This window comes from Eucalyptus grandis, chromosome 2 (genome assembly GCF_016545825.1).
Source record: "Eucalyptus grandis isolate ANBG69807.140 chromosome 2, ASM1654582v1, whole genome shotgun sequence".
Taxonomy (NCBI): domain Eukaryota; kingdom Viridiplantae; phylum Streptophyta; class Magnoliopsida; order Myrtales; family Myrtaceae; genus Eucalyptus; species Eucalyptus grandis.
In genome coordinates, this window is record NC_052613.1 from 47,731,274 (window position 1) to 47,741,734 (window position 10,461).

General features: G+C 39.8%; 1 pseudogene; it reads left to right on the top strand.

The window, feature by feature from the left end:
• Nucleotides 1–6,902: 6,902 nt before the first annotated feature.
• On the top strand, nt 6,903–10,139 carry LOC108955895 (annotated as a pseudogene).
• Nucleotides 10,140–10,461: the final 322 nt, after the last annotated feature.

The following is a 10,461-nucleotide window of genomic DNA, read 5'->3' on the forward strand; positions in this document are numbered from 1 at the left end:
TAATGTCGAATCCGGTTTTAGGGGATCCGTTATTCCCTATATTGGTATCAGAGCCCTAGTTCACGTTTTCCCGACCTATTTGATGTTTTTTCGATTGAATTTTCGCAAAGAAAATCGGCCGGCATGGATTGGGGCGAGAAATCCCGACACCCGAGCACTGTTTATCGATTTTTTCAAGTTTCCGTAAGTCAAAATTGATTTCTGAAAGAACTGGGTGAAAGAGGTAGTCGAGGCGAGTCCGGTGACATGTCGTGCGCCGCCGGGCGATGCCGCACGCGCCCACACGCGCGGCCAAAAGCCGCTGCGCGTGGGCGCGACGCGCCCGGAAGTGCTGGCTCGCCCGACGCGTGCGGCACACGCGCCGGTCGGCGAACCGGCACGTGCTCGCCGCCGGCCGGTGAACCGGCATGCGCCGGTCCGCGGACCGATGCGTGCTGACGTTAGCATGACGTCACCCAACGGTCAGTAACCGCTAGGGTGACGTCATCGATGACGTCAGCACGACGACGTTTCGCCAGGCGGTCACCGGCCGGCGACCCAACCCGACCCGAACCGCGGATGCCGGCACGCACGCGGCCGTGTCGGGCGACGTCGCGTGACGTCAGCCCGCGCACGCGTGCGGCACGTGCCATCCGCTCGCCCGAACCGGCCGACCGGCCCGACGACCTGACCGTTGACCCGTTGACTCGTTGATGTCGATCTGTTCGGTCCGACCGGCCCGACGACCTAACCGTTGACCCGTTGACCGACGACCGTTGACCCGGAAAAAAAGAAATGTTTGTTTGGGTTAGAGGTAATCCATTTTTTATTCTGCATTTGTTGCATGAATCATGGAAAATTATGTATTTTCCATTTTGTTTATTGTGGATTAAAAGTGATCCATTTTAGTTATGCATTTGTTGCAGGAACTATGATGCGTTATGCACGGATACCTGCAATCCCGAGAACGGACGAAGGAAGAGCCACACTCAAAAGGCTGATGAAAGAGTTAGCTAATTATCGGTGGCTTGATGGTGATTTAGTATTACACATGGTCAAGGTCAATCAGATGATACAGGAAATCATATGGAATGGTTATCTTATGCCGGATTTTGAGAATGTGCCGGCTTTAATGAACACTCTTCCACCTGAATGGCAAGCAGTGTTAGATCGGCTATGGGAGGTCAACGTGGTCTCGGATTACAGGGGGCTAGTGGAAGCTTTTGTAAGAGAGTACTATAAGATTGAGTTGGCCAAAACTTCAACCCTTAGATTGAGCGCCACATGGCGCAGAGTGAATGCGCCTTGGTGGCGACATGAAAGCTCTCCAAAAGTTTTCCCATGGTTGGCAAATGTGCCTTCAGTTTTCTCGGATACTTTGACTGATAGATTAGAAGGGACTTTCCCTATTTATTTCTTAGATTAGTTTGAGATGTTTTTTGAGTGATGAATAACTCTTTCTATGTTGATATTTCTTTTTGGATATATTACTTAGTGTAATGAATTGTTGTATTAGTTGAAAGCATTATTATTTCATTGGATGTCAATTATCTGTTGCTTTCTGTTAATTGCTGATTGCTGTGGGTAGTTAGCTGTGGGTAGTTATAGAAGTTTTTGTAACTTCATAGAATTTGTTTTGCATAAGACAATTATATTAATGATAGTTTTAAGTTAGGATTTTGGAGGATGATTGGAAACATAGTGACCTTTTGATTCTGAAACCTTACTTGAAATTATTCATTAATATGATGGGTCTGTGCAAATAGGGATGCATAAATGATAGGCATTAATTATTCGTGCATGTATGTCTGATGTGTTCAGATCGATGTTTTCAGCAACTAAGAACGTAATTGCTGATATGAACAGCAACAATTGTGAAATATTGAATATGAAGATTCAATATGTGCTGGAAAAGCAAGAAGCAGCACTAGAAGCTCTTGACCATGTTATGGAAGATCTTGAGGATGCTGTGGGCCACCTTGAGTTGGTAGAGAATCGCTTAACGGCATGTGAGCTGAAAATAGAAATTTGCAATGCTGGTTCTAGCTCAGAAAGGGCTTTGAGCTCTAAGCGCAAGCGTATTGATTCGTTCAATATGTGGGAATGCAAATGATCAAGTCCTTATTGCAAGAGATCAAGAGTTAACCAACACAAGAGAGGAAAACGTCCTCAAGTGAAGAAAATGTCAAGGGTGAGGTGTTACAATTGTGACAAGAAAGGTCACTATGCTCGCGACTGTCGTGAGCCAAAGAAGGTAAACACCTCTTGTACATTTGAGAACTTTGATTATGTGTCAAGTTCTGAATTATTGGCTGAATCGAATTCTTTGTGGACTGTAGATTCAGGAAAGACTGATCATGTAGCGAAGGATAGAGAATCCTTCGTGGAATTCCGACGATACCGACTGGAACTAAGTGGATCTATGTGGGATATAACTCCAGAAATGAAGTTAAAGGGATTGGCACTTGCCAATTGAACATGCGTGGTGGACGCATCTTGTTCCTACATGACGTTCCATATGCTCTAGAGATTCGTCGAAATTTAACGTCTGTTTTGGTGTTGGTTAAACTTGTTTTTTTTTTTTATATGAACTTCCATAATAGAGGTGTAGATTTGTATTTGGATACAAACTACTATAGTTGTGGTCACTTTATGGATGGTTTCATTGTACTATATGTTGACTATGGTGATGTCAATATTTGTTATTACCTTGTTTCACGTCTCCTAATTCATATGATAATGATGTGATTATGTGGCATGCTTGATTTGGTCATATTGGCCAACAACATATGAATAGACTAGCCAAAGAGGGCTTGTTGGGCAATATTAAAAAAGTCGATTTGTCCATATGTAAGCATTGCCTAGAAGGGAAAACGACAAGGAAACCATTTGGAAAATGTAAAAGAGCTGACGTTCCTCTGCATTTAATCCATTCTGACGTTTGTGGTTCAATGAATGTGAGAGGAATGCATGGGACTGTTTACTTCATCACTTTTAATAGATGATTATACTCGATTCGGATGTGTCTATTTGATTTCTCATAAATCAAAAGCATAAGTTGTTTCAAAAGGCTTATGAACTTGGAAGAAAATCAATTAGACAAAAAAATAAAAGTATTGAGATTCGATCGAGGTCGAGAATATTTATCTGATGAGTTCAGAAAATAATGTGATGAAAAGGAATAGAAATACAGTTGTCTATTCCATATACTCCTCAACGAAATGGTGTTGCAGAGAGAAGAAACAGAACCCTACTGGAAATGGTTAGGTCCATGATGACGCATGCTAACTTACATATCACTTTTTGGAGTGATACGTTGTTAACTGCTGCCTATATACTTAACCGGGTGCCTTCCAAATCAGCTAGTTCCACTCCATATGAGTTATGGACAGGTAGAAAACCGGACTTAAGTTTTCTTAAGTCATGGGGTTGTGCTGCCTATACTCATGAGTCCTCTCACAAGTTTGGGAAATTGGGTCCTAAAGGCAAGAAGAGTATTTTAATGAGATACTCCGCACACTCGAAAGGGTATGTGTTCGTAGGTGAGCAGGAAAGTGAGAGTATAACTGAATTTGAATCACGAGATTTCACATTCTTAGTGGATGAATTTCCTAAGAAGGGCGAAATAGGGGAAGATTACTCCTTATTTAAAACCTTGGATCAAGATAATGATATTAGAGGAGTTCGTCCAAGTGGGAGTAATATGAGAAGTGATGAATTGAATTCAACTCATTCTCAATTATAACCACATGATGAGATGATATCCTCATTATCTAATTCGAGTGGGAGCATAATGGGGAATGATGTGCTAAGTGTACATTCTCCCATATAGCGAACAAGTTGCCAAAGTATTCCCCGTCGACGTTTCGACATTGAAGAGAAAACTTTTATGGTTGCTCCACAAGATGAGGATGAGCCAAGAAATATTAATGAGGCTCTGAATTGCCCTAGTAAGGAAAAATTGATTTATGCAATAAAAAAGGAGATAGAGTCAATGAAATCAAACCAAGTCTGGGAACTGGTTGATCTTCCAAAAGGGACGCAGAGCTATTGGGAACAAGTGGGTTCTCAAAATAAAGCGAAAAGCTGATGGCTCGATAGAAAGGCATAAGGCTCGCCTTGTGGCGAATGGGGTATAATCAACAGGAAGGAATAGATTATGAATATACATTTTCTCCTGTAGTAAGATTTATCTCGATTCGCATTATTCTGGCAATAGTGGCTAGTATGGATCTTGAGTTACATTAGATGGATGTAAAGACTGCTTTCCTCAATGGAGAATTAGAGGAAGAAACATATATGGAACAACATGCTGGTTTTCATAGTGAAAGGCCAAGAAGAAAAGGTATGTCGACTTTTGAGGTCGATATATGGCCTTAAGCAGTTATCAAGACAATGGTATATACGTTTTCATAATGCCATAATGGCATATGATTTTACGATGATAGATGAGGATCATTGTATATATATCAAAAGATCCATAGATCTATTTGTGATCATATCATTATATGTTGATGATATACTAATTGCCAGAAGCAATATAGAACTTGTCAATACTGTCAAGAGTTTGTTGTCTTCCAACTTTGAGATGAATGATATGGGATTGTAAACCCATAGACACTCCTATTGCAAAAGGTGAATGATTGAGCCATAGACTGTATTCAAGGACTCCACAAGAGAAGGAACAAACGAAATATGTTCCTTATGCTAGTGCTGTTGGGAGCTTGATGTACGCTATGATGTGTACAAAACCTGACATATGTTTTGTAGTTGGAATGGTGAGCAAATACCAATCCAATCCAGGTCAAGCACGTTAGAAAGCGGTTAAATGAATACTAAGGTATTTAAAGGGGACTGCTGATTATACGTTGAGTTATTATGGAAAGGATCTGCTACTCAAAGGCTATTCTGATGCTGATTGGAGAGGAGATTTAGATGAAAGAAAATCTACATTTGGGTTTGTTTTCTTACCGAATAATGGCACCATATGTTGGAGCAGTAAGAAACAAAAGTGTATAGCCTTGTCCACGATGGAAACTGAGTTCGTGGCATTATCAGCAGTAATAAAAGAAGATGTTTGACTTAAGAGATTATTGGATCATTTAGGTGTTATTGGAAGTGCTGCAGATTAATTGTTGGTTAATTATGATAGCCAAGCAGCAAAAACGTATACCAAAGATCCAAAATATCATGGCAAGACCAAACATATAGATACCAAGTATACTTTTGTTAAGGATATGATTGCATGAAAAGATGTGAACTTAGAGTACATACTACGCATAGAATGGTAGCAGATCCTATGAAAAAGCCAATACCTAGAGATGTGTTTTGTGGCCATGTAAAATCTCTAGGATTGCGTAGAGTCTGATGTACTGGATTGTAATTTCTCTGAAATGTTCACATTTGATGAATTTGTGTTTTTTTTATCATTAATACCTATGAATCTTTGTTTGATCTTTATGCATCTTAATGCTCAGTGCATTATTTTAAGTTGAGAAAGTATGTCGGATAGATATAAGATTAGCCCACTCACACGGGTAATCACCTCTATTTACTGTGTGATAAATAGAGATGAGACTGTTTTAAAGCTTATTATCTAGGTGATAATCGAGAGCTCAAGCTTAAAACATGTATGTCGCCTTAACTGAGTGTTAAGATGAGGACATAATACTTACTATGTCCGAAAGTAAAATACCCCACATATTTTACTTTATCTGTCTATTATGCCAGATGTGAGTTCTAATGAATTTTGTGAATGAGTAGATACGTGAACTCAAGTTAGACATTGGGTATGTCTGAACTATCATCTGTACGGTATTGAAGGTGTAGACATACGCTCCATGGGAAATGAGTTATTACCGTAATACGTATTTCATACTACGTATGCATGAGACGACCAATAAGAGTGGCAAAAGTTTGATCTCAACTTTTATGTCGTGTGAGACTCTTGAGGAAAAGAGTTCCTCAATTTTTTAGTCCCCCTCATGACTCTTACTTATTCTCAAAATTTCTATTTAGTGTTTGCTATCTTAGGATGTTGCCAATGGTCATGAGTTTAATTCGATCTAATGGGGCATTTCTAGAAAAGCAAGCTGAATTGAAATTGAGAGTTTGAAGGGAAGAGGAAGATTGAATTTGAAGAATCACATTGTAATTTTGTATTCACCGGTTAACCAATTATGATTGTCTTTGTGATAATCATAATTGTGAATACAATATATATATATATATATATATATCATTGTTTAAAAGAGATCAAGAGAGATATAAATGTGATCAATCAATCTAGGGTACTGCATACTAAATCTACTCAGAATGTGATGCCCATTATGAGCTGCTATATATTCCTAACAGATGTATGGCAACGAGCTCTTAAAGTATGCTGGTCGCACGGATTATTCACCGGTATGAATGTTGAAGAGAGGTAAAGAGAATCCTGTTCAGCCCACCATGTGCGAGTGAGAGATGATGGTTTTATATGAGATGGGCTTAAGACCCGTCCGCCCAAGTTGGGCCCAAAAAGGCCCGGCCCACGGGAATACGGCCCGTGGATGGAGGGACGTATAAAAGGGAAAGAGAGAGAGAGAGAAGACAACTTTTGGATAATCAACGTACGTCTTCTCCTCTCCCGCGCACTCTCTCTCTCCAAAGAAAAACAGTAAAGCATACGGCACGTTTTTCTTCCCATCAAGGCTTAATCGGATCGAACAAGGCCAAGTTTTTCTTCCTCAATCGGCGTTGGTGTCTAATCTGTGGCTAACAAGGTACGCTCGAATCCGTGGTGTACTTTACGATCGGTGATACGTGTTATTCCCGGGCTTCGTCTTCCGCATTGCTTTAGGGGTTCGATTTAGTGTCGAATCCGGTTTTAGGGGATCCGTTATTCCCTACAGGAACACTTGACATTCTACATTCACCAGAAAATATAGAGTTAAACACGATGGTGGGTTGTTTTTTTTCGTTTGCAGGTATTTCTCAGGGAATCCATGCTGGAGATGTGAAAAAGATACAGGATGCAGGGATCGACACTTGCAAATGTCTTGATGTTGCATACAGAGAAGGTATATCTGATATTCAGTTCCGAAAATTAAGTGGAGTTATTATTTGGCTAAGGTGATTTCCTCTGTCTTTGTTTTGTTTTTTTGTAGCACTTAACTAGAACCAAAGGTTTCTCTGAAGCAAAAGTTGATAAGATATGCGAATCAGCTGAAAAGAAAGTGGTTAGAGCTTAATTTCTTCTTATCCTGAGATGGCGATGTAATCAATTGCAACTTCTATATGCATCTCACAATAACTTCTCTTTGTTTTCATCAGAATTCTGGTTTTATTACGGGAATTGAAGCTATGCTCACAGTAAGTTATGCTCAAAGTAAGTCCTTAATTTGGCAAATTTTGAGCTAAAAATGGTTCGGAAGACCTGAATGAGTCATTGACCCTTGAAATAAAGCCTGCAAATTAGCATATCGACTGTAGAAAACTGCACTTGCTCTAAACGCTACTTATCTCACAGCACAAAGTACTTTCAATGTCTTTGTTTTTTTCCAGAGCAAGTCAGTTATTTGCATCACAACTGGAAGCCAAGCCCTCAATGAGCTTTTAGGCGGTAATAGACTTTCTTTTGTAGATTGTGTATATTATTCTTCATGCGTTTCAACAAAAACAGCTTTCCCTGGATCTGCAATGTTAAACAGGTGGTACTGAAACTCAGGCAATTACAGAAGCATTTGGCGTATCTCGGTGACAAGCACAGTCCAATAACGTTACCCTTGATGAACTTTTAGTTGCTTTTGTTAGTTGGTTTTCTCAGAAAATGCTGCTAACGTCACTTCAGGTCTGGGAAAACACAGCTTGCACATACCCCGTTTGTGACTACTCAGGTTGGTCAGAATTGCATGTTAGGTTTTCGTCGTTAATTTCTATTTCATGCTATGTTTCCTAGATGAACAACATAAATAGCAAGATAATGATTGAATTTCTAGTAAAGAATAAAGCTGTGGTTAATATTGGCATGGGAACGTGTTTATTAGGTGATTCTGGAAGTTTGGCACACTCATCTTCTGTAAACGGCAATCAGCATACTGGAACACACAATCTATAGTGGTTCAAACCAAGTAGGAAAAAGGCCAGGAGAGCGTACTAGGTCATAACCAATCAGAAGCCTTAGTCATTGTCAGACTTGGACTTGGGTTGATCATCAGTTGAATAGGATGCTTGAAGTACTCTACTATATATGCAAATCCTACAACATTATTTTCCCTTCTTTCCATCACTATTCATTAAAGCTGATCCCGTTCCATGAGATGATATTTGATAGTTTGTGGATTCCACGATCCTAACAATTTTAACAGCTGCCAACTCACTTGGGAGGGGCAAATGGCCAGGTAGCATACCTCGCCACAGAAAAAACTTTGTATCCTATATAATCTGTTGGTCATTTCCTTGACCTCAACAAAGCTGCTTTTGTTTCATACTCGGCTTATGTCCATGTAAGTGCATATGCACTTTCTTAACTTGGTACACCTGCAGTTGCCATGATTGAATTGTACAAATAGCTGAAAGATTTGGCATGGATCCTGGTGCCGTTGCACGTAATGGAAGCAATGCTTTCTACACTGGTGGCAAGTCTTCCTTCTTTTCTGGCTAATGTACTTGCTGTAATCTAGTCTTTCCATGAATTTGAAGATCATTTATGCCCGTGCCTCTACTTCTGAGCATCAGTATAACTTCCTTCTCAGTTTGGTTGCCAAAGTGTCTGAAGAACCATTTAGGTTCCTGGTAAGGCAGTGCTCAAGAATCAAACTGCACACATTTTGTAAGGTGTCGATGGTTGACCTTAGCTGAGTAATATCTTTCAGATTGTGGATTCAGTGATTGCTCTCTTTCGAGTGGAATATAATGGAAGGGGAGAACTTGCAGGGCGTCAGGTCGATTCCGAAACCATCAAATCACGAGAGTTGCAAATTTTCAGCTCATCTAGTTTGACACTAATAGATTTCCAATTGCAGCAAACATTGGCACAAATGCTCTCACGCTTACTTAAGATAGCTGAGGAATTTAATGTGGCAGTGTACATGACCAATCAAGGTACCGCATCACATCTCATTTCTCCCACCTAGTCATGCATCCTTTAAAGGATCTTATCCAATTTAGCTCTTTGATGGTTGCACACTGAAAAATAGCAATTTGGTGACTACACTAAGCTCATACTAGTTCTCGTAAATCTCAAGAACCAGCTATTTGGTGTAAACTAGTGATGCATACGGTAGCTGCAGTCCATGAGCTAAGCAAAAAAGATAATTTTTTTGACGACTTTTTGTTTGATTTCTTTGTTTCAGTGGCATCAAAGAAGCATGCAGGTGGGCATGTTCTGGGTCATGCAACCACAATTAGGTTGATGTTTACGAATGGCAAAGGTGAGCAGTGGGTTTGCAAGGTGTTCAAAGCCCCAGACCTACCTAAAGCTGAAGCTATATCCTTTTTGTCTGGATCTTCGTCTAGCTATACACTTTATTGAAATTTACCAGATTACACTGCAGACATTAAACGAAATTTCTAGAAATCTATTATCAATCGGAGAGAAAGTTGATACTAAGTCTATATATGGATAGGTGGAGACTAGAATTTGAGCAGTATACTTGTAGTATACTTACATGCGCTACCTATGCTATGGAAATAAAATACCCAACCATTGATGATGCCATACCGCAGATCTTCCTCTAGTTATATACTTCGTTGAAATTTTTCAGACCATGCTCCAGAGACCAAGTAAAATATCTGGAAGTCTAGATCAAAATCTGTGAGAAAGTCGATAATTAGTCTAAATAGGGATAGGTGGAGACCTGATTTAAGCATGATACTCACTTTATACTTGATGTTGCCTGGAGATCCATGAACATGTTGAATACGAATTTTGTCCAGAGGAATTAAACAAAAAGAAGTAGCTATTGAGAATTTTCCTCAGTAGGATCGGTATGTTATTTTTAGCTGTGCTGTTATGTAGATGATGCACATCTATCAAGACCATTACTTAATTTAATCAAAAAATTTAGGAAGAGCTCATCTGTCAATAAGATGAGACTGAGATATTCCATATATGTTGAACTTGACAAACACATGTTTTTCAGATAACACTAGGAGGCATCACCGATACGAAGGACTGAAGGAGTCTCTCCAACCAGGAAGGCAGGCGAAGTGCTTTTTTTAGTTAATCTGCAATTTGATGTTAGTCATCATATTGACCGCAAGAGGCATATAATGAGCTCCCAAGCACTTGTTCATTTCCTTTCTCTGCAATGGACACTTTGTCACCCTTGTCATAGCTTGTCCCTAAGTTTCATGTGCTCGACAACAAACCATTCATGAATGACATGAGATACCTTCTCTAACTGTGATGGTGAACCAAAAGATTTGTCAACTACAATGTCACCTTTATGTATCAAATGCAAAATATATCATAAGGGTAAGGCCGAAGTATCCTTTCTG